The 23172-nt window shown below is 42.2% G+C and overlaps 1 protein-coding gene across 1 annotated transcript in view; it reads right to left on the reverse strand.

Moving 5' to 3' along the window:
* The window catches only part of ARHGAP32 (Rho GTPase activating protein 32), a 251725-nt gene that overhangs the window by 227023 nt on the left and 1530 nt on the right, over nt 1–23172 (reverse strand). The gene's annotated exons all lie outside the window — the stretch shown is intronic.

Here is a 23172-nt window from a genome sequence, read left to right on the forward strand (position 1 = left end):
TAATTCAAAAATAATTCAAAAATAATTCAAAAATAATTCAAAAATAATTCAAAAATAATTCAAAAATAACTTTTTTAAATGCCAAAATAATTTTTAAAAATTCAAAAATAATTTTAAAATAACCCTATTGTTGCTCCTCTATCCCTTTCTTTGACAGCCTTCTAAACATCCTCTCCTGATCTTCACTGCAGCTTTCCATCTCACTTTTCACTGGCTCTGCCAAACCCCTCCTCTCCTGTCCCATTCCTTCCCTCCAGGCTTCTGAAAACCCTGCATTGCTAAAAACTTCCCAGCTGTGAAATTTGCTCTGTCTGGCACTGTTTACTGACAGGAAATAATATGATTACCAACTTCTGGAACCATTTCCATGACATGACATCCACAATGCTCAAGCTCCGGGTGAAGCTTCTGCAGGAAAGATTCCACCCTCTGGAACTTTCTCCTTAACACAAACACTCCCACTGGAGCTGGAATCACAATTCTCTCTTGATGTTGCACCAAGAACTTGAGACGACAAGAGCTCAAAGAAACCCCTCTATAATTCAACATAACAGAAGTCAAGCCAGAAAAGATGTGAGGGGGAAAATCCCACCACCCAACCAAAGTTTGGGAGTTTAAAAACTCGGGGCCATGACCCAGCCAAGCAGAGAACTGGGCCCATCACATTTATCAAGTTCAAAGTACCTCCTAAAGCCAGGCATAGCAAAGATGACACTCTGCAGCCATTCCAATAAAACCTTCCCTTCCTAACACAATCCCGATTTATGGCCCAGCCTGTTCCTGCAGCCAAGCTTTGAAGTGTGTGAGAGGTGCTTTATACTAATGAAGGGGGAAAGAAAACAACAGAATTAAAACATTCACCATTTATCATCTAAAGAAGGGGTTAAAACTTTTTATTTTCAGCCTGATCGTTTAAAACAGGAAAATGCAGATCTACAAAGGAAAATGCAGCTCTACAAAGCAAAATCTTGGAAGGTTGTGGGGCAGAAATAGTTCACTGCCTTCCCTTGGCAAGGTCCAGCGTCAGGAATCTCACTGAGGACTCCAGGAACAATCACGACAGCAACTTCCACCTTTACGAGCTACACAAAGGAGCTGATTCAAGGTGTGGGGGGGAAAATCAGCTGAAAAGGACACAGTCTGATTTACTGCTCCCCAAAGTTCCAGTCTGTCACTCTTCCTGCTCTAAATATAATCGCCAAAATCTGCTTTCAATAATTTGTAAATAAATGTGGAAGCCCTTCCCCATCTGTGCTCTAATTGGTGACTCATTTCACAGATCGCTGAAGGATTTGTGCTCTTCCCTCCTGCATTCATCCCTCCATCCTGCTCTGCCGTGCAGCTTTGCCGCTGTCTCTCATCTGTTTCCATGGCAGCCACGAGAAACAGAATGCAACGTTAACAAAAGACTATTTCCCCCCCTTTAATTTATTTATATGCACGTAACCCACTGAGAGCTGACAACAGCAATGACTTTACATTCCCACCACAGCAAAAGGGGTTTTTTCCCTTTTTTTTCCACACATGTGCTACCAAAAAATAATTAAAATTCCTCTGGAGGGGAAAAAAATCCTGAACTTCTTAGGATTAAGAAATGCAGTAGCAGATCTGTATAGGATGCTGATTTGGAATTAGAGCTGGGGGAAAGCAAGAGGCTTAACACACACACTGCTTGAATATCCCTCTCCAGAAAGCTTTTCACTATTTTCAACAGAGCCATTAGATCCAGTGAGAGGCCGAACTGCAGAAAAAAAACTAATTCCAAGCATTTATATCCAACTAAAAACCTGAGGAAAAAGGAAAGCAAGCTAACTAGAGAAAGACAAAGCCTTTTGAAACATACCTGTTCCTGATCTGCTGCTTACAGGCACAAGCTGAATTCAGCTGTTAATTGATGAGTTTTGTGAGAACTGCTCATGTAAAAATTACAGACTCTGAGAGACAAACAGCTAAAATAAATGATACCCTGGCTGAGGGGCCCCTGGTGCTGTCAGAGAGCAGCCAGGCTGGATGGGAGGGCAAGGCAAGCAGGACTGACCCAGGGATGGTGCCCAGGTACCCCAAGAGTTGGGATCATTTGGAGGTACCTTGGTGTTGAGGCAGGTCTGAGGTGAAGCCTGGACGTCATAGGAACATGGAATATTCTGAGCTGGGAGGGACCCACAGGGATCATCAGGCCAACTCCTGGCCCTGCCCAGACACCCCAACAATCCCACCCTCTGCTCACAGCCTTGGCCAAACACTCCTGCAGCTCTGGCACTTCAGAGCACAGGGGGATGGCACCAAAGGAAAGCAAAAGCAATTGGCACTTGGGGACTTTTCCAGAAAACCTGACACACAACAACCTCAATCCTCCAGTGAGTCCCTTTGATGAGGCAGTTTCCCCAAATCATCCCAAGGTGGACAGCACTCAGTTTAACTTGCAGCCTGAACTCTTCAGAACAGAGCTGTGGTCAATAAGCATCCCAGCTGTGGGATCTCACAACCAGCTCCAAAGCACCTACAGCCTATGCCAGAGCTTGGAATGTAATGCCAAAGCTTGGAATCTAATGCCAAAATGAGAAATCCAGGTACTGCCAAGGCACAACAGCCACCTCTGCTCAGCACAAAGATCTTATGCTGCCTTTAATTCAGGTGGGTTTAGAACTTGACCTATTAAATTATTTATAAACTCATCAACACTACAAAAGCTAGAGTGGAAGGTTTAGTAGAAATGAGAGTAGAAGACTAAGCAATGCTTTAGGTAAATGTATTCCCAGTGTGTGGTTTGTGGTTCTTCGTGGATTACAACACACACAAACGTGTACCTACAGTCCCACCACCAGGGAATTTTTCCAAAAGCACAAAGGACTAAATCCCCAACTGGTTTTAGCTCTGCTAAAAAACCATGAAGATGCATCAGGTTGAGCCCAGTGCCTGTGAAATTCCCTGGTTTGGCCACATTTATAGGCTGGGAGGTGGAACAGCCCCTCAGACACCCCGGTGTCCATTGAGCAGTAACTCACTGTGCCTTTGGGAGTGAGGCCTCTCAGAGACACCCAGTGCAGGGACAGGGAGGGACCAACTCAGTGCTGTCACTGGAAAGGATCTGTCTTCTTCCATGTCCTCTGCAGATATTCCATGGAAATCGAGGACAGTGAGGCAGCACCAGCTAATTCCATCTCACCCCTCAGCCCTGTTCTCTGTCAGACTGCACAATTTCAATGGAAATGGGAAGCCAGGCCATACTGGCCACCAACCTTCCTACCCTGACCCCCAGCCCAAATGTCTCATTATCCTACTTATTCTGGTTATTTTTCCAGCCATCACATCCAAGGTGTTACTTTTAGGAGTCCAATTCAAGGGAGGGCAATGGATTGAAACAACACAACAAAGAACCTCTGTATGAAAGGCAGGAACACGTTCCAATTCCTGCTCCAGCACTAGAGCTGTGACTGCAAAGTTTGATGTATTTTGTGTGTGAACTCCACAAAAGAACGTGATAAGATGTAGTTGAACAGTCAGAATTTAAAACACTAGGAAAGAAACAATGTAAAAATAAATGTGACAAAACTATTTGGGGAAAAAACGATTAGATATATGTGACTTCTGCAGCTTAACCACCACAGATCATTGTTAAATCATCTTAAAATTGGAAGCTGCAGCACCCTGTTAAGCAGCATTTAAATGATTTAAAGCAGTCTTAAAATTGAGTAGTTTTTCCTTGAGCTTCTTTTATAGAGAGAATAGATGCACCATATATATATATATATATGAAATACTAGTATTTAAACCCAAGAAGAAGCTGAGAAAGAGAACATCAACTGTTTTATGCTGGGGAGCAATTCTCTAGAAATCTTTCTGTGGCAAAATCTCACTGAATCAGGTCGATGGAATTTTGAGCCCTTGCCTTCAGTTAAATGTCTGTATTAAGTGTTAAAGAGAGAGTTAAATATCTTAAATATCTGTATCAGGTAAATACCTGTGTAAAAGTTAATGTCAAGATGAAATAATACCTGGACAGCCCTTGGCAGACAATGCCTCAAAACAAGGATGATGCTGCAAAGTCGAATGAATTTTAAATATCAGTCTGGGAATAAAAAGAAGACTGAGTTGCCAGCCCAGAAATTTAATTTTTCAGGAGGAAAATTCCTACCCTCCGCTTGCAGTTCCCTTTGGAACAGTCAGCAGTTATTGGTCTCCCCATTATTTGATTCTAAGTATCAAATATACAACATATGAATTAAAAATGCTCCCCACAGGCAGTGGGGTTTATCGTTGCATCTCTTCTGGCTGCACAATTTCCTTAACGGCTCAATTAGAGAAAGCCTTGGAAACACCAGCTGAATTTGGGATGATTAGTTTGCCAATAATCAATGTTTCCACATTGGCTAGAGCTTTTAACACACAGAGTGAGCTGTAAAAGATGAGCTGCTCCGAGTTTTATGTTTGAGGTAACGCAGAGAAACATTTGATTTCCAGGCCTCCAGGCCCCATTTACCAAGACACACTTTGCCTTTCTGAGCCTGTGCACTTCAGTGCCTCCAATTCCAGCCCCAGCAGGGAAGGGCTCCCACACACTCGGGAGAGGAGGGAAGTGGGATGTGGGAAGGCCTCACTTAGAGCAGTGCTGGACATCAGGGAGGGGAAAGGAACTTCAGGCAATGAACATAAATGATTGCAAGGCCCAGAATAAACAGCTGGAATAAGCATCTGATCAAACCCACAATCCCCCCTCTGCCCAAAAGTCAGAGTTTATTTTGATGTCACCAACAGCAGCTGGAGGAGAGCCAGGAAAGAAAGGAAATGTGCGGATTTGCTTTTTCCAAGCAATAATTCAAATTATTTTCTATTACTTCTGTGTGCCCTGTGCTTCTTTGCTGTCTTTGAAAATAAATTTTCCTAAAACTTTTAATGGAAGCAGAAATTAACGCTAAATTCCATAGCAATATTGAGAATTCTCCATTCAATATGTATTATTCTTCTTTTTTCTGTGATTCAGGACATCCCTTTGCATTGGCACAACATAAACTGCCACCACTGTTCTGCTCTAACATCCACGGAATGTGGATCACAACTACAACGTGCTAAACAGAGACAGGTCTCCAAAGTAAACCATAAAAAAAAAATCCATCTTTCTAATATATTTGCTTCAGGGCATAAATTATTCTACTTTAAAAGAAGAATTTTAATGCCATGATTTATTCAATGTGACTATAGGGTGAAAAATTCTGAATTACCAAGAACACCGAAAGAAAATGGACTATTAGAATCTCTTTGTAACACACACAAACAGACATTGGAGTCATTTTATGACCTCAGTGAAACCCAAAGACACACCAACCTCCAGGATCCTGCATTAGAAGAGCCAGGACAATATTCTGGCTCTATCACCCCCTTCCATTGGCACTTGCCAGTCCCCAGGAGCACACAATGTGGGCTGTTCTCAAAGGCATTCAAAGAGCCAAACGTGCTCCTTTGCAATTCAATAACCCCCTTTTCTCACGCTCAAGTGGTGACCTCCTCTGAAATCCTCAAGTCGCTGAGCAGAAGGTGCAGCCAAAATCCAGGGCCTGTCAGATAAAATAATCCACATTTAAAGAGGCAAGACCAGGCAATGTGACCCTCAAAATTCTGTTAGGATTGAAGAAAAAAGAAGGGAAATAAAAAGAACTGGTGCTGTGGCCCAAACTCTGCCAGATTTTCAGCATTTATTGATGGAAGGACTCACGTGCACAACACAAGGCCACAGAGAGTGGAGTCACTCACACAGGGCACGTTTCTGACCTAAACTCTCTCTTATCATATCTTATCTCTTGTCTCTTCTTCTGAGGTGTCTTGCCTGCTCACACTGCTCCCAAACCATTCTTTTCCATATGCTGGTAAAGGAATTTCTATGTAGTTCAACTGCAGAAATTGGGAAGAACCACTGGGTTTCCTTTTCAGAGAGAAAAAAAAAATCTAAATCTTAAAAGGTAACAAAGAGGAATAACCAAGAGTGGAGAAAGTGCCCTTTTACTCCTAAAAGGAATGGATCAGAATTCCTAAAATCCAATAATATTCTGGTTTACATCTCATTTCAGCCCAGCATTTGCTTGAATTAACTCCCTTGACATCAGTGGGCTCGTTGTGCTGATGGCTGGAACACTCTCCTAAATCAACTGCATCTGCCAATTCAATCAGCAGCACTAACAAACCAAATTGTTGCTGAAATGTTGGGCTTTTTGCACCTCAGAAGAGTGAAGATTGTAAATATAACAAACCTACTCATTGAGAGCATTCCCTGTCCCAAGAAGCCACTGGAGCTCAGCAGATCCCCCCTTCCAGCTGGGAACCACAAGGTCAGAGCCTGGAGCAGATTCACTTCTACTGCAGATAAACCAGGCAAAGGATTTGTAAAAATGCATTTTGAAAAACAAGATGGTCAAATTATTTGACTTGAACAGAAACTGGTTTATGATTTTGAGCAAAGAAAGGAAAATGGAGCAAACAAAAAACTCCTTGAACAAAACCATGTGAGGAAGATCCCACTGAAATCCTGTTGGTCTCGACTGCAAGAGTTCAATGACAATGATTATATATATTTTTTTCTGCAGTGCTCTTAAAAACATGTTAAATGCCAACTATATTGTGCTCAAATGTCCCATGATGGACCAATCAGTGTCTGAAGCAAAACAATTCTGTTCCTTTCTCCACCTTTGATGGTGAAAGTGGGTGGGGTTGAACCAATGAAAACCTCTTCTCTTTTCCAAACGCATTTTAAAGTTTGTGAATGTACAAATCCTGTGAAAGAGCTCAATTAAAGGACTCACAACTATCATTAATGAAGGTTGAAGGACTTGCAACTAACCTGAGTCAGGTTCATCATCCTAAATCATGTTCTACAACAGGCAGCAGAACCCTCCTGTCACCCGTTCCCTGCACAGGAGCCACAAAACCACCCCTGACAACCACGGACCTGCCTGAGCCTCCCCTCTCTCATTTTAAGACAAGATCTTATTGAGGAAACTTAAGTTACACTTTTCTTCTAAGGCCACAGGTGAGCTGGTACCTCCCTGAACCTTTCAGGAGAGTAACAAAAAGGGGGAAAACCACCAAAGCACCACATAAACATCAGCCAGAGGCTCAGAAAATTAATTTGGTTTTAAAACTCCCTTGAGTCAGGGATTTTTTTTTTCCTCTGTATCATTTCAAGCCCTGTCATGTTCATGTCATTAAGTTCTGCAAACCTCACATCACAAGCCATTTAATGAATGCTTTCTTCTCAAAGGAGAGAAATAAATTTAAAAGCAATGTGCAAAAGTAGTGCTTTAAGAGTTCTAAAAAGAAACACAATAATAATTATCATCAACACACATCAGAAATAAAAATATTCTTTCAAGAATGATCTCCAAGAAGCAGAACACTATCAAGTCCCCTGAGGAGAAATGAAATAAATAAATAAAATCGATAAATGACAGTATTTGCAAGATCTGGGTTAACATACCAAAGATTTTTAGCTCTTAGCAAATCTCAGTTTACACTGGGAGTGTTTCTTCTGAGACTTCAGGGACTGGAATTCCCTCTAAAAGTTTTCCCACCTTGACCTCTATTCCAGTACTTGGGAAACCTTGGAACCACTACACAGCTGCCAGCCTCAGCGCTGGTTTTACAGGATGCTGCTGCTTCTTCCTAAATGCTGAACAATTTCAAACCCATTTTGAGTCAGCAGGAGCACAACTGCAGGAAAAAATTCAAGTTAATACTGAAGTTAATACAAAAAGCAAGCACTCAGAGAGAAGGAGTTTGTTATGTGACAACAGGGCTGAGTATCAGCCTCAGCAGAGCACAATTAAACCCATATTTTGTATCAAACCCACTGGAGGAAGGAGTTAAAAATTCCCTCTGCTGCAAGTCTCACTTGGTATTTATCAAAGCCAAAAATGCCAGAGAAGGTCTGATATTATAAGTTGTTTTTAAATTGCACTTGTATGGAGTGTAGCAGCATGATTATATTTTCTTAAAGATATTATATTATATATACAGTATTATATTATTATTATATTTAATATATCATAGCTTTTTAAAGTTTAAAAAAAAACCAAAAAACTACTGATCACCTACTACAGATTCTAAAATAAGGATACCCAGAGTTAAAGAAAACCCAAAACTGTTTGCACAGATGCAGAAGAAATGAGACAGATGGTGACTCTGACAGAGGAGGAGATTGGTGCTGAACAAACAGAAATATGTTGTTGGTCAATAACATTTTAACTGTCAGAAACAGCGAGGATAAAAATGACTGAAAGATTCAACCCTCTGCCCTGTCCCTACAATTCTGTGATTCCAAAATTCAAACCCCACTTTGATGCCATAATTGTTGATAAAATTGACAGATCCCCTCTACTGGCAAATCCCATTTAAAGGCCACTCCCTTGGGAAGTGACAGAAATTCTTTAACATACTTTTGTATTTAAAATCCTGGATTTTACATCACACGCATGTCCTGGTACACACCAGGCTTGAACTGTGCCAGGGAACGGACAGGACTTGCACCCAAAATATTCCATCTCAGTCACCTATGAAAACACACTTCTCAGTTCTTAAGGAATGGCAGTGACAAATTCCTCAAAGTTAACCAAAATTCAGAGATTTCCACAAGAAGTAAAAAAAAGGCACAAAACAAACAATTCTACACTGCAGATCTGCCCCCAAAAGCTGACATTATAAAGTAGCAGCCTCATGTTTTTAATTGATATAAAATTGTTTCAATAAAAGCACTTGGGAAATCTGCATCTGTAACTTGATTTAAAAAAACAGCCCCAGGCGAGTGATTTATTTGTTCAGAGCTGATTTGGAGCATGTTATAGAAACACCTAATGTGGGTTTCCTGTTGGTCAGTCTTACTATAAATTAGGAACATTAGATGAAATCCAGCTTTATCTTGTGGTGAAATGGGAAGTTATTAAGTAAATTTGTCTCATCAGACATTGGTTTTTCCTGCTCATTTTCCTTCAAAGTCATATTCGGAGCTATTTAAAGAAACTGTGAGTTTGAGATGTCAAACCCTCACATCAAAGGAGACAAAACCCTTCCTGCTCTGTCAACATTTCCTCCTCCAAAGGATGGACAGCAAGGCTGAAAAAAGATTTATTAAAGCCACTTCAGAGATTTATCCCCATTTCCAAAATGTGGCCATTTAATCTCCCCTTTCTATGTTAGGAAGAAGAAAAAGGCAACCTAAAAAGCTTCTAATAACATGGGATGAATAAATGTATTATTTGAAATTTAAAAGAACATGAAATTAATTTGACATCCATTTTTTAACCTTAAAAAGGGTTTATTTTCAGAACATTAAGAAAATGTTCAAATTCAGCCTTCAGGTTGTGCTGAAGCAAAGCAGCACATTCTGCACTTTGACAAAGAAATACCCCCAGGGCAGTGAATGAGGCACCTCTGCCACACATTAGTAAAACACACAGATCTGGTAAATCCTTCTGAAAAATGGAACAGCAGTGAATGAAAGAGAGGGCCAGAGAGACTCAGGGCTGCAATATCCAGTCTCACACAACCACCTGGGATACAATCCAAGGAACTGGAACAGCACCTGTACTCAGCTGCCCCAGCTCCGTGCACTGAAACAGCAACTACACTGGAATTTGGGGAAAGTCCCAACTGGAACTGGGGCTGATGAACCTCAGATACATTTCCCTGCTGCTGGTACCTTCAACTGGCTTGTCCTTTGTCCGCAGGCAGTTGGATCCCTGATGGAATCAGCTTCCCTTTCCAAACATCCATGTCCTGCTGAAGCCAGGGGGGTCACCTGCACCCCTGGACCCACATGTTTGGAACCACCCTGGGAGGCACAGAGCCACCACCCAGAGCTCCCAGCCCAGGGTCAGCACAGTCCCAGGAACATTTACATCACAAAGAAGGTGACCCAGGCAGCCCTTATGGCTGCTGGCAGATGGCTTTTCCTTCCTGTGCTCTCCCTCTTTTGGAATATCTGAGCAGGGAGCACAAAGTGTGGAACTTTCCACCTCCATTAAATTCCAAGATCCTATAAAGAACATCTTTTATCCTACCACAGATAGGAGGAGACTGCCAGATTGACGATTTTGCAATATTCCTCCAGGCAGTGAACACTTCAATACCACAATCGTTTTTACTACGATTTTACTGTGATTTTTTATCTGATTTTACCATGGCAGCAGGTTTTTAATCGCATTTTTAATTGTGTATTGGCTCCACGCAATAAAACTTACTTAAAACACCAACAATTCTCCTGAAAACCATCAAAAAGGTGTCATTTGCCAAACTCAGATAGCACAAAATCCCAGTGGGAGAAGAGGTTTATAAGGTGTGGTGGTTTATGTCTCCCCAGGAATGTGGTTGTGTTTACATTTTACGCTTATTTAAACGTATGGCCTCTGTAAGCAAAACCAGCCCTCATTTAAACACTGTCAGAAGGATGTTTTATGTAGTTAAAAAAGACTCTGAAAGTCTTCCTGTGTTTTAAGCATCAGAACAGACACCCAGGTCACCTCCCTATCTTGCCTTATCCCGCAGCTCTGACATAATCTCTTCTGCGTGTTATAAACACTGGTTTTAAGAAACAAATTTATAAATGACAAATCCACACAGCTTTTTCTGTTTGGAAGCTCTTAATCTTCACAAAGCTTCAAATAAGTAGAGAATAGTTTTGTCTACTGTGTGGAAGAGCCTTGCCCCACGAAGAACTTAATAACCCAAGTAAAAATCCCTTTCTTTCATGTGCTGCTTTACTATTTGCATTACATATGTTACAAGTACCAACACTGAGCATCCTGGAATGAGATTATCTAATCATATCACTGGGACAGAGTGGAAACACAGGAAACTGGTAGAAGTTGGACCTTCACTTTAAATTCTTCTACCACCTAAACATTTGAGCAGCAAATGCAGTAATCAATACAAGTTTATTGCTTAGAGCTTTTAACACCGTTTCCTTATGACTTGGGGAAAAAAAAAGACAAGAAAAAGGCAGTACAGCAGAGGGGAAGAAGGGGGAGGAGGAGCATTTACTGCTTTCTCTCTGCAGGAATGTTCACAAGGTGACTGATCACTCCGTGGGACAGATCCTGACACACTGTTTTAAGGGATGTATATCCACACTTCAATCACACTGTTCCCAACGAGACTGCAGGAGACAAAAGCACAATCAGAGCAGAGAAAAAAAATCTCAAACTCTTTGTAGACATTCCTAATTTCTGTAAAGCTGCAGCCTCTGCTAGAGAATGACACCACTATGAGCCAGAGGGATGCAAACAAGCTTGGAAAACACAAACCACTCTAGATCCCCCTTTGTATTTCAGGTCCTTTTTTCATTTCTCTTTTATATAAATCTACACTTGAGCATTTGCTTCACTTTTGTTCATGTTCTTAAGATTTGTAGCTCTGCATATGCTTAAGGGGAAAACTTGAAAGTATGTGTTGAAAAAGCAGTAATATAAAAACAAGTAAATAATATCTTCACTGCAATCCCTACACAGGCCCAGATGGAAGACAGCAAACCCCACAGCAACTTCCATGGCATCAGGGATCTTTCCTGGAGAAGTCCAGAGAATTTTTTCTCTCTCTGAAGCCTTTCCATTTCAACATCCACATCAGGGCTAAAAGGATTGATGTATTCTTCCAGAAACTCCATCATCTCGAAGCTACTTTTGCCCAGGTTTGTCCTGTGTTACTTCTTCCCTCTTCCACCACAAGCCAGGTTTTCAACAAACCAATGGCACCTCCAACATCATTTCTTCATCCTCACCAATTACTCTATTTCAAAATTTGTTATTCCTGGGATGACTTGGAAAGATGTTCCACCAGACTTTACTAGAGAGCAATTTTTCCAGCCTGGGAATTGGCCTGGCTTCCACTTCCATCCCATAGGAAGGTATGAGACACCAAACACTTGTAGGAAAAAAGCTAAGAGAGATTTGCAAGTGTTTGTTGCTTCTGAGACCCTTGAAACACAAAAATCTATTTATATCACAAACAAAGGAAGAAAACAAACAGCCACAAACAGATGGGAGAAGCAGAAGAAAAGGAAAGTGTAAATGGATTTGGCCAGGGTGGTGTTGGAAGATCTCTACGAGTACTTAATAGAGTTAAACGTTTAAAAAAGAAAGGCCCTTCCCTGGAAGTTCAGGCTCCGAGGTGGTAATAGCTCCGTATGTCAGCCCATATGTCAGTCAGCAAACAACCCTCACAAATCAGCTTTCAGAAACCATCCTCAGCAGCTCCACATTGTCTCTATTTTCCCACACAAACAGGAACTGTCTCACTTCAAGCAGTGAGCCAGGAAAATGCACACGCTGTCCAAGCATTAATCCTCTCAAACATCAGGGAAATCAGCCCCCAGTGCAGGAGTTCAGTGGCTGGAAGGTGTCAACCTATCCCACAAAAAATCCAGTGCCACTGACACAAGCAGAGCTCCAACCACAGCTGCTGAACCCACACACTACTCCCACCTAAAGATTATTTTTTTGCCACTCTTAAGCGACAAGAACAACCTGAGTTCTGTGGAGTTATTGGTTTGTTGGACTGACTGAACTTGGAGCTGCTGAACCAACTGAGGAAAAGCCATGTGTTTTACAAGGCCTGTTGTATGGATTTGAACACTGCACAGATTAGGCAGATTTAGAATATGCAGCATTTGCGGAGAGAACAAGTTGCCTATGAAGTTATTTTGGAAAATTAAATATAACAAGATCTTTCCAATGCCTCCTTCATACATTGTCTAGCCCCCAGCACTTCGTCTGGCAACTTGCTAATAAAATTTCAGGCAAGAATTAGAAGACTTAAAAACAAATACTGTAACTCCTCTACACATGCCCATGTCAAATACCTCCATCTTCATTTCTAGAAGTCCTCATTAGGTAGGTAAACTATCAGTAATGCTTATAAGGAATGAGATTTGACTTCATTTAAGAAGATAACAATGTCTCCACTCTCAAAGAAGTTGGCTGTGGTGCAGCATCACAAATGCCTCCCAGACAAGGGAAAAAAAAAAGACCTTTGTCAGGGTATGGAGGAGCACTGTGTGTGTGTAAGCACACACTCAGGCCCCAAAATTAATTCCAGGCTTAAAAACCCCACAGCAACCCAGGTGTGTGTTACTGTCATCTCACTGAGGCTGCTGCAGTAAAAATAGCTTTAAAAACTTGTGAAAAGTATTCAAGTTCATATCCAAGCTCAATAATTCAACCAGAAGGATTTGTGCAGTGTATGGATCAGGAAGCCATCCTATCTCTGCCTCTCCCATGGGATCTCACTGATCTGTTCTCAAACACAGCTGGTCCAGAACCACGTGGTTATTCAGCTTCCAAAGCCTTTCCTTATTGTCACAGTACCTGGGAAACTAAAATACACAAATTATTTTTCAGCTTGTTTGTTATGTCCAGTTGATCCCCCTGAACACCTGAGCAGCCTCCAGAAGTGCAGTAACACAACCCACAGAAGGAAGATCTACAGAAGATTTCACACCTCATGCATTCTATGAGTTATGGGGCTGCAGTTGTTCCCCAACTAAGATATTTTCTGCCCTCTATTAAACCCAGATTTGCTGCCCTCATGTACCAAAACCACAGGACAACAGAATGTCTAAGCCCAACATAGAAAACCCATGTTATTTGCAAAACCTTGCTATTAAAAATTTCGACAGTATTTAAAATACGGGATCAGATTTGACAGTTCAGAACTCCAAAAACTTTTCACAACTTTCCCATTTGGACGTTTAATTCGCATCTTGTACTCAAAACAAATCACAGGATCCATCTGGACCAAACCCCTGCATTTCTAATGAATTTTAAAAAGACCCTGAAACACTCCACAGCTTCCTCCCCAGAGCACCCAGGCCGGGAGCTGGGAATGCTGCAGCCCTTCCCCAGGAGAGCTGGAGCTGGGATGCCCCGGGCACCAGGTGAAGGGCCCCGGGCACCAGGTGAAGTGCCCCAGGCACCAGGTGAAGTGCCCCGGGGTTTGTGGCAGCGGCTCCCCGACCTGCTGGCTCAGCTCCCCGTGCTGAGCAATCCTGCAGACCTGTTAAGGGCTGCCAGCCCTCCACCTGCAGGGCACTTCCCTGGGCACTCCTCAAGCAAAGGGCTGCAATCTCCAGCAGGAATTACAGTGCCTGCCCTCAAAGCTTCATGGGAGTTCATTACAAAACCACCAGGCAGGGGCTCCTCGTTATTCTGAAGCTTTCCAGTTTGTGAAAAGCTATTTTGAGCTTACAGAGAATGTTAAAACTTTCTGACCTTGGGTCTGTTATGTCAGAAGCAAACACAGATGTGAACACTGTGAGATATCTCAATTCTTATGATAACCCATGCTTTGGGCTCCCCATCTCCAGCACTAACCATTCTCACAGTTATATTCATTAATGAACACCCCCTTCTATTGTTTGTGAGAAAATGTACATGGAACAAAGCTGGATCCCACTGGTCACACGGGATCATTTCAAGATATTGCCCCCTTTAGATTCCAATTCTTGCTGAACCATTTCTCCAGATGGGTGGAAACAGTCTCAGTTCCTTCTGCCATTCTTATTTTATTCTCCAAATGTAGGCACAGGTTTTCAGACAGCAGTGTGCTCTCTAAATCTGTTTTAGAACTCAAATCAGCAATTATCTAGGAAAAACCTTGAAAATCAAGCATTTACATTAATTCCTCTTCTTCTCCTTATTTTATTAAACCTTACAAAGAATTAGGAAGATTAGAGAAGGCAAACTAAGAGACACTTTCTATGTACTTATTCTGTGTCCTACAGATTCTAAAGGCATATGTACTTTATTTCCCACTTGTGTCACACAGCAGTTGTGACCCAGGCTTTCTGAAGGGCACTTTTCCATACCTGCTCCCACACAGCAGCACACACACAAATCCTCAGCACTTTCTGCCTCCAGGAATATTCAACAGGGAAATTCCAACATGCATATGCATGAGTTAACACTCCGCTGGAAATCCAAAATAATTTAGGACTACACTTCTCTATGTATTCAAATTTCTTTTTTGAAATTTTAACACATAAATGAGAGAAGCAACACAGCCTCCAGAATTATCCAAAGCTCCCAGTGCCAGGAATTTCTGAGCAACTGTCCCAGCAGGCCCTGACAATGTGGCCCTGAGCAAACCCTCCAACATCTCCATGCTAAAGAGCTCCTTGTCCAAAAGGGTAAGGGAGTATTTTTAAGTCTCTCACAGGACTATTATGAAGATTAATTAAGGTCTGAGCTGTGCTTTGAAGATCAAAACTGCTATGCTGTTATTTATTATTAAAGAACAACAAAGTGCATTCTTGTTGTGTATAATTCAACTTCACAGAGAAGGCAGTGCAGGAGCACATGTGCTCAGTGCATTCATTAATTCATTAATTCTCCTGCCCCAACAAGCTGGGATCTGCACAACTGCATTTTCAGCCACCAAAACCCCATCAGTACATCTACACTCATCCCTTTGAAATATTTTAAAGGCCTGAAGGAATAGAACCAATACAGTTTCTCTTCTGATTCTTTTCCAGGATAAGCTTTTCCTATCATATATTTCTGCCTCAGTTCAGTAATGCCTTTTATCCCACCCAGAGCTCTATTACTCCCAGGCTAACATTTAACATGTACTAAAGTGCTTTGCTAAATTAGAAGTTTAATACCTATTTTGGATGTTTCCATTCAAAAAGAGGAGAAAGAACAACAGTATGGCACAGTGGGTAATCTTTTTTTTTTTGGAGGGGGACAAAAATCACCATTATTTTGGAGGTCTGTTTTCTTCACAGGTGTTCCCCTCAGAAAATGACTAATCTACGTGGCAAAATATTTCACACACGTCCACTACTGAAAAATAAATAGAAATACTACATTGCACGCTGTATCTCTAATTTTCACTCCCCTCAAACACACACACATAATTTTAAAACATTTTGTAGAAATTCTACTGTATTTCAATTATGGTTGTATTCTTAAAATTTGGAATCACCCGTATTTTGGCAGCATCTCTACAAAAAACACAAAAGGTGAGCAGTATTAACAAAAATTTTAAAAATCAAATTAAAAAGCTGGAATAACTACTCTCAGTTTTGCCACCACAGCCCTGTTTTCCTGATCCAAGTTCTTCAGCATCCCAGTACTGGGATGCAACAGTGCACATATTTAAAGCAAACCAGAGCAGGAGCAGTTGGAGCTGGAGGGTGCTGAGCATCAAAGCTGATGGGCCTGGACAGGCAGGGCCACCCCTGCACTCAAACACACTGCGAGAAAGGGCCCAGGACCTGCAGGATGCTGAGCATCTCCCCAGTGTCAGCCACGCTCACCCATCACAGGAATCCTCCCATTTTATTGCATTGCTCCTTGGCTCTATTCCCATTACCTTAATCTGCACTCAGACCATTCTTCAAATCTGCAGCACATTCTTATTACCAACACAGATTGTGAACTTCTGTACTTTCTGGGCTGCTCTGGGAGAAAGTTGGGTTATATTTAGCAGCCATATGGGCCTCCTTCCTCCACACATTTGCCAGCGAGAAGAACTGACAAATTAAGTTTTCTAAAACACCCATCTATGTGTTTTCATTTCCAGTTTTAATGGTAGAAGTTAAGTGTGGCTTAATTTTTAACCCTAGCATCTGCCAAGCAGGAAATGCAAAGGGTGCCTATAGACAGATGAAATGATAAAAAGGTTTTCATGTAATATAGGTGAAAATGTTCAGTTCTCCCTCAATTAATATAATATGGCTCCATAACAAAATAGCCAAGGATGTATTGCCTTCCTGATGCAATTGCTCTGTGAGGGGATGGCTGAACATGGGTCACTTGAGCATCTTCACAGGCAGGCAGCAAAAAGCGCAGTGACAACCAACTAGAGTCCTGTAAAGAGCTTCAGAGATGGAAGGGCAACCACCACCCAGCTTTCCCTGCTCCTGGGAGCCAGGTTTACACACTGCCTGGAACACAAAAAGCTGCATTTCCCTACAGCACAGCCTAATTTCATAGCAACAGCAGCCAAAGGCTGGAAAGAGATCAACAGTTTTAAGAAGGAACACAAGACATTTGAGATGTGCTGTCATTTGGGATGGCTGAAAAGGGAAGAGGGACGATAAATATCTACTTAATATCTTAAATATCTTTGCAATTTCTTTCAAGTGTAAGGGTGGTAGTGGTTGTCCAGTTCTATCAGCTTTCAGTGCTCCCCAACCTCACCCTGAGTGCCATCCCATACATGATCCCTTTGGGAAAGAAGAAAGAGGGGAAAGAGGGGCTTAAGACCCCCAATAATTTAAAGAAATGGATTTTTTCCTCTCTAGCCCAAGAAGAATCACTACTTGAAATACTACCTGTCAACTAAATCACACCTGATTTCTAACTCCTCTTCCTGGCATCTGGAGCTTTCCCAATTCTTCCTGTACTTTGCTGGGGACCAGGATGCAGAGAGCACCCCGAGGGAAGCTCTCCTCTCCTCTCTGTGCCAAGGGGCTGCAGCCACCTGAACACCCCCAGCCTGCACAGTGCTCTGGAGAACGGCTTCTCCAAGGGGGGCTGCAGGAGGAAGTTCACCAGATTCCAGGATTCCTGCCCTCCTGCCAGCTCTTGTACCGCTTCCATTCCTAAGAGACCGTGGGGCAAGCCCAGCCTTTCCCTGCTGTCCCAACACTTGCAGAGCAGCACAGAGTATTCCCTCAGGAGGGACAGACAGGCCCGTCACACACACTGCTGACAGACAGGAGGAACACAAATGAACAGCCTCGCCTTCTCCAGCTGCTGTGTTGTGTTCATTATCACAGAAAAATAATCAACCCTCACTACTGTAATATGGGCTTTCTCTCCCTGTGCACGAAGCAATTCAGGGAACATGTTCTTCCAGCACAGCCCATCCTGTGCTCAAGCCTTGCCCAGTCCCTGAAGGTGAGTGATAAGGCACAAATCCTGCCCGGAGCAGAGCCCTCGCTCTGGACACACTGGAGGCTGTGCCCTCAGCCTGCCAGGCAACACATTGTGCAGAGAAGTAACAATTTCCTGGGAACACTGATTATTCCCTCCCGTCCTCCTGGAGCAGACAGCTACCACTGACTGAAAAATAATTGTCAAGTCTGAACACCACCAGGAAGCAAGAGAAACAAATTGCTTCACAGGCCAGAATCACTTGCACAGAACGTCTGAGAGAGAACAAAATGTTTAAGGATGCGATCAATTATTAAGATTTCTGCCCAAAAAACAGAGCACACACACTCATTTGTTTAAAGCTTGCCTTGGTGAAAAACAGAGTGAGAAGAACCATCCCTGCATGCTTGATTATCAAATCAGGGCTGGGGGGAAGAACAAGAGAGTCTTCCAATTAACCAACTTTTTTTTTTCTTGTGCTTTAAATGTGGTCATTGAGCACTGTTGGAGAAAGATGTCGGGAAAAGCAGATCTCTGGTCTCCTGGCAGTTTTTCCCATTCCTGAACAATTCCTCCTTCAGATGCACAGCCCCAGAGGTTCAAAGGTCCCCGCAGCCTTTGTTCTCCGTTCCAGAGCACTTACAAACAAACTTTTGTTCCTGTTTCTTCAATGAAATAACTGCAGCAGTTACCAGGGACTGAACTGCACATCTGAAGCTTGCCTTGTGCATCATTCAGCTGCAGGACTGTGGCATCTCATTTACACTTCCAAGAATAAATTATCAGAGCTTTTGCTGAAATAAAAATCAACTCCTCCTTACTGAATCAACCTCCAGCAAACACATTGCACCTCTGCAAATTCCTAAAAGCAAGGGAGCAGGGACATATTTTGGCTTACAGACTGTACCAAAGAATTCTTAAGTTTTATCTCAATATTTAGAGCTATTGCTCCTTCATTTGTGAGTTTTATAAACCCCACATTTTATATTTTAGTGCAAAAGTGGTATCCATCAGCAATACACGTAAATAAGCATTAGAAACATGTAATGATACCCACACAGCAATTTTTATTGTTTATATCACAGCCAGACTGTGAGGGATGAGATGGTGATCATAAAGGCAAGTTATGGAAAGCAGCCACTGAAATATATTCACGTTCCATGAAAAGCTGATATTAAAATTGTTGATAAAATTTGTAAAGATTCTATCAGATCGTATCAGCTGCTGTGTCAGTTTGAGGGTTGGACAAGCAAGGTGCATTATTGAGCAGGGTAACAGGCTTTTTGAATTCAAATTAAACTTTAAAAAAATACTGAAATCACCCTGTTAACAGACTGGTTGTTCCCAGCAGGCAGAAGTTGACTCTTGTAAAACACAAACACAAAAGGTACAGCACAACATTCCTGAATCACAACAAGGAGGAAAAGAGAAAATCTCAGCAAACACTCAGAGGCTTTTGCAACAATTGAAACCGTGCACAAATAGGGTTGTCCAGCTACATTCTTCCACACCTATGCCTCTAGTGAGGTCAGTAAGAACATGGCCAAGGTGTAAAACTGGATTTGGAAAACCTTCTGGTTTTATACCAAAAAAAACCCCATCAAACTGCTTTCAAAACACCAAGCACTGTATCTTCTCTTTTCCTTCAGAGCCCTCACATGCACCTTGAGCATTCTGAGTATTGAGGCCAAAAAATTCACCTCCCAAATGTCAGGAAACACTGTCACTGAAATTAAAAAAAAATAAAAAATCAACAGCTTAACATTTTAATAAAAATTTGTTTAGTCATTGATAAACATCTCTCAGATAACAAAATACACAGAGGATTAAACACAGCTTTCTGTAAGAAGCATGAATTTTCAAGCCACTTAACATCTTGCAAAAGTTATTTTGAGCAAAACTGATTATCTCAATCTGCCAGTAAGGGATGACAAAGCTTTTAGAAACCACCTTTCATCCCTGCATCTCAAACCCAACTCACCCAGAGCAAGAGCCACTAAACAAGACCAAAGGCCACAGCTCAGGCTGTGGCTGATCAAGTGTTCCTCCATCCAGCAAAAAAACCTCAGGGATGTTTAGGCAGTCAATTTTACCCTGAAATCCATGGGAAGCCAGGCTCCAAAGTTCTTGTGGTCCTGGCTTAATGAATTAATGGTGGAAGCTGGGAAAACTCCAGTTTCTCTGATTCTTAATGAATTATAGTGGACACACTAAATCAATGCTCTCTACCCACACACATTAATAGTGAGATGTGGGCAAGGAAAAGCTCTGGACACACCAGGGAGGGAATGGAGGGGCAACAACTGCAGCTTCTTCAGCAGGAAAAGCAACTGGGATGGCAGGAGGATGAATGACTCATGGATCAGTAACTGCTCCCAAATATTGCCTCAACCACTGACCTCAGCCCAAGACAAGACGTGCTCAGAACGGTGCAACACAGCCACAGAAGCAGGACTGAAAGAAAGTAAAGGTTCTTCAAACAGTGATTTTAAGAAGTGGAGATTTGGGGGTATCTTACTTTCCAAACTATGGGTTGAAAGCTGCAGAGCCATATTCCCATACAATATTCCTGGAGGACACCACCACCTCCAGAACTACACATGTGTAAGCACAGAGCAAGAACACCCAGTGAGTAAGTTGGGTGCCATAATCATCACCTGAGAACACTAAATACATTCAAATCGTTACCTAATAATACTTAATACTGAGTTTAATCACAAGACAATAGCACAAGGAAGCACATCTAAGGCACATACACAAGGCACATTTACCAGCCTCATTACAGCAAACCTGGTAGCATTGGTTTATCAGCTTAAACAATCAGCAGGTAATTAACTGTGCATTTAACAACTAGGTAGCAAAGTTTCTTCCCAGGGAAAATCAGATTGGAAAAGTCAACATCAGCTTAAACACGATTAACTTCCTGTCCCACTGCTGGTAAAGCAAATCCAATTTACTAAATAGTTTAAAGGGCGGGTTTTAATTATTTCACACACTTCCAAAGAATCCAGTACTACACACAAATATGGATAAGCGGATCTGCTGCAGTGAACACAGACCCAGCACCACAAAACACCACTGGAATAAACACCCAAAGCCTTCTTAACGTGCTTAACACTCCCTGCACATCGAACTGCAGAAGCCCCCATGGATATTAGTCAGAATCTGTCCAGGACAGAGACCACAAACAGCTGCAGTGTCTATAATGTAATACAGGTAATATAAATCCTAACTTGGTGCATGTCTTTCAGACCTCTCCATTACTTCCTATTTCTAAAACAATCTCTAGAAACAAATACACAACAGATAAACCCTTGTGAGTGGTATGTACATATTTTACCTGGTTTCAAGTGGCACACACCCCCCTTCCCCAGGAACAACCACAGACTACCCAATAATATATACCTCTAAATAAATAAATATACTGATATATAAATATTTATCTAAAATCTCTTACACAGCAGAAACTGGGGGCTCGCAGACAAACGGTGTGGGAGAAACACAGCAAGTCACCCACAGAAGTAGAAGAAGGATTCAAATAAGCAGCTCACAGTTTTCCTGCCTCCCTACACTTTTTACCTAATACAATAATTAAAAATTGAAAAACTGAAGTTTTCCAACTTTAATTGTTCGGCAGCAAATACAACCATTTGGTTTTAGCTACAACCATGGATTCAAAAAAACCAACGCAAAACAAACAACCCCCCCCAAATGAACAGTGAAAAGCAAGTGTTTCACTCAAAGCGGCTCAGAATCGCTAAATAAATGGTTGCTGACCCACAGCATCACATCCTGGGGTTACGGAGTCTCCAAACTGTGGTTGGCTGGAACGCCCGATCTGCATGACAATAAGGACAAAAACATGGCTCCTCTCTCGTGCCCTCAGTGTGCACATCCCTCCTCTCCCACCGGCCACAGCCACAGCCTGCTCAGAGGATTAGCATAAGAATAGAAATCACTGGGAAAATCCACAGGCTCCAACTGCCCAGACTTGCTGACCCGCTTCACCCCAGACACCGACATGACTTATTTTTCCAAGGATAATTTATGGTCTTGAAAAGTTGATAAACACTTCGATTTGCTTCTCTTTGACTACAATATCAGATATTCCAAGGGCAGCTGCCGGAGCCAAGCAGTGACTCTGACACCGTCCACAGACATCCCACGAGCTCACCCTCAAATTCCTGCTCGAGTCTGGTGGAGCAGAATGGGTGGTCAGGATCCTCCTTGGCTCACACCGACCTCGTACAACCCGGAAAATCAGGGAGCTCAGCAGCTTGGCTGGTCCAAGATGCTGCTGCAGCACAGAGAGCCTGAAAGCAGAGCCAGGAGCTGCAGGTGAGGAGCACACCCGGGACAGGACCTGGCCCTGTGACACCTCACCTGACAGAAGCCACCCGTGCTGACAGTCCCACGGGAGCAATCCCAGGGTTCTGCAGCCAAAATTCACACATTACCTACATCTTTTTATACCTTCTTCCCTTTCTGTCCTTACCCCAGGACCAGCCAATAACTGTGAGACAATAGCTCTTGCCTTGGTCACAGCCACTGGAATCAGAACTACTACATGGAAAAGAATATTTTGAGGAAGTGTGAATGAAAATAATCCCCCAGTTCATGAAAAGGCCAACATCTTCCTCTTATTTGTGCAGAGCAGGATACAAAGGCCAAGGGAACCCATTCCAACTCTCCCACACAAACTCTTCTAGCCATAATAAAGTATGAAAAACATCATTTATTTTTGGAAATATGGATATTGGGCTCCTGTAAAACACACTGAATTTTTGTATAAACATATTGCTGTATTTGACGTGTTTGTTTTGAAATGAGGGAAGTTGACTGGAATCATACCGATAATGTGGTCTGACACTTCATGCAAAACAATGTATTCAAACAGCAAAATGACATTTCCTTTACAGATGTTCACAAAAGAATCAGAAGCCCAGGGAGAAAGGGCCAAAGTAGCACTGCTCCCCTTCTTTTTTAGATTTCCTCCACTCCCTTTGGGATCTTCTCCCCAGCCAGTAAATCACCACTGGAATCCTTCTCCCTTAAATCCAACATCACCATCATTCCCCTCACTCTGCATTACACAAACAGATGATTAAGAACCGGGATCCTGATATTCCACAACCCGGGATCCTGATATTCCACAACCCATCCGCTGAAAGTGGCATAAAACCACTGCAACATTCAGCTACAAACCAGACATTAAACCTAAACCAATTCCCCAATGATGTTTCTGATGACTTGCCTCAGATGCTCTTTGTTTCTTCAAAAACTCGACAAACACACTTTAAACAAACAAATCCCA

This window comes from Neopelma chrysocephalum, unplaced genomic scaffold (assembly GCF_003984885.1).
Source record: "Neopelma chrysocephalum unplaced genomic scaffold, ASM398488v2 Primary Assembly neopelma1_138, whole genome shotgun sequence".
NCBI lineage: Eukaryota > Metazoa > Chordata > Aves > Passeriformes > Pipridae > Neopelma > Neopelma chrysocephalum.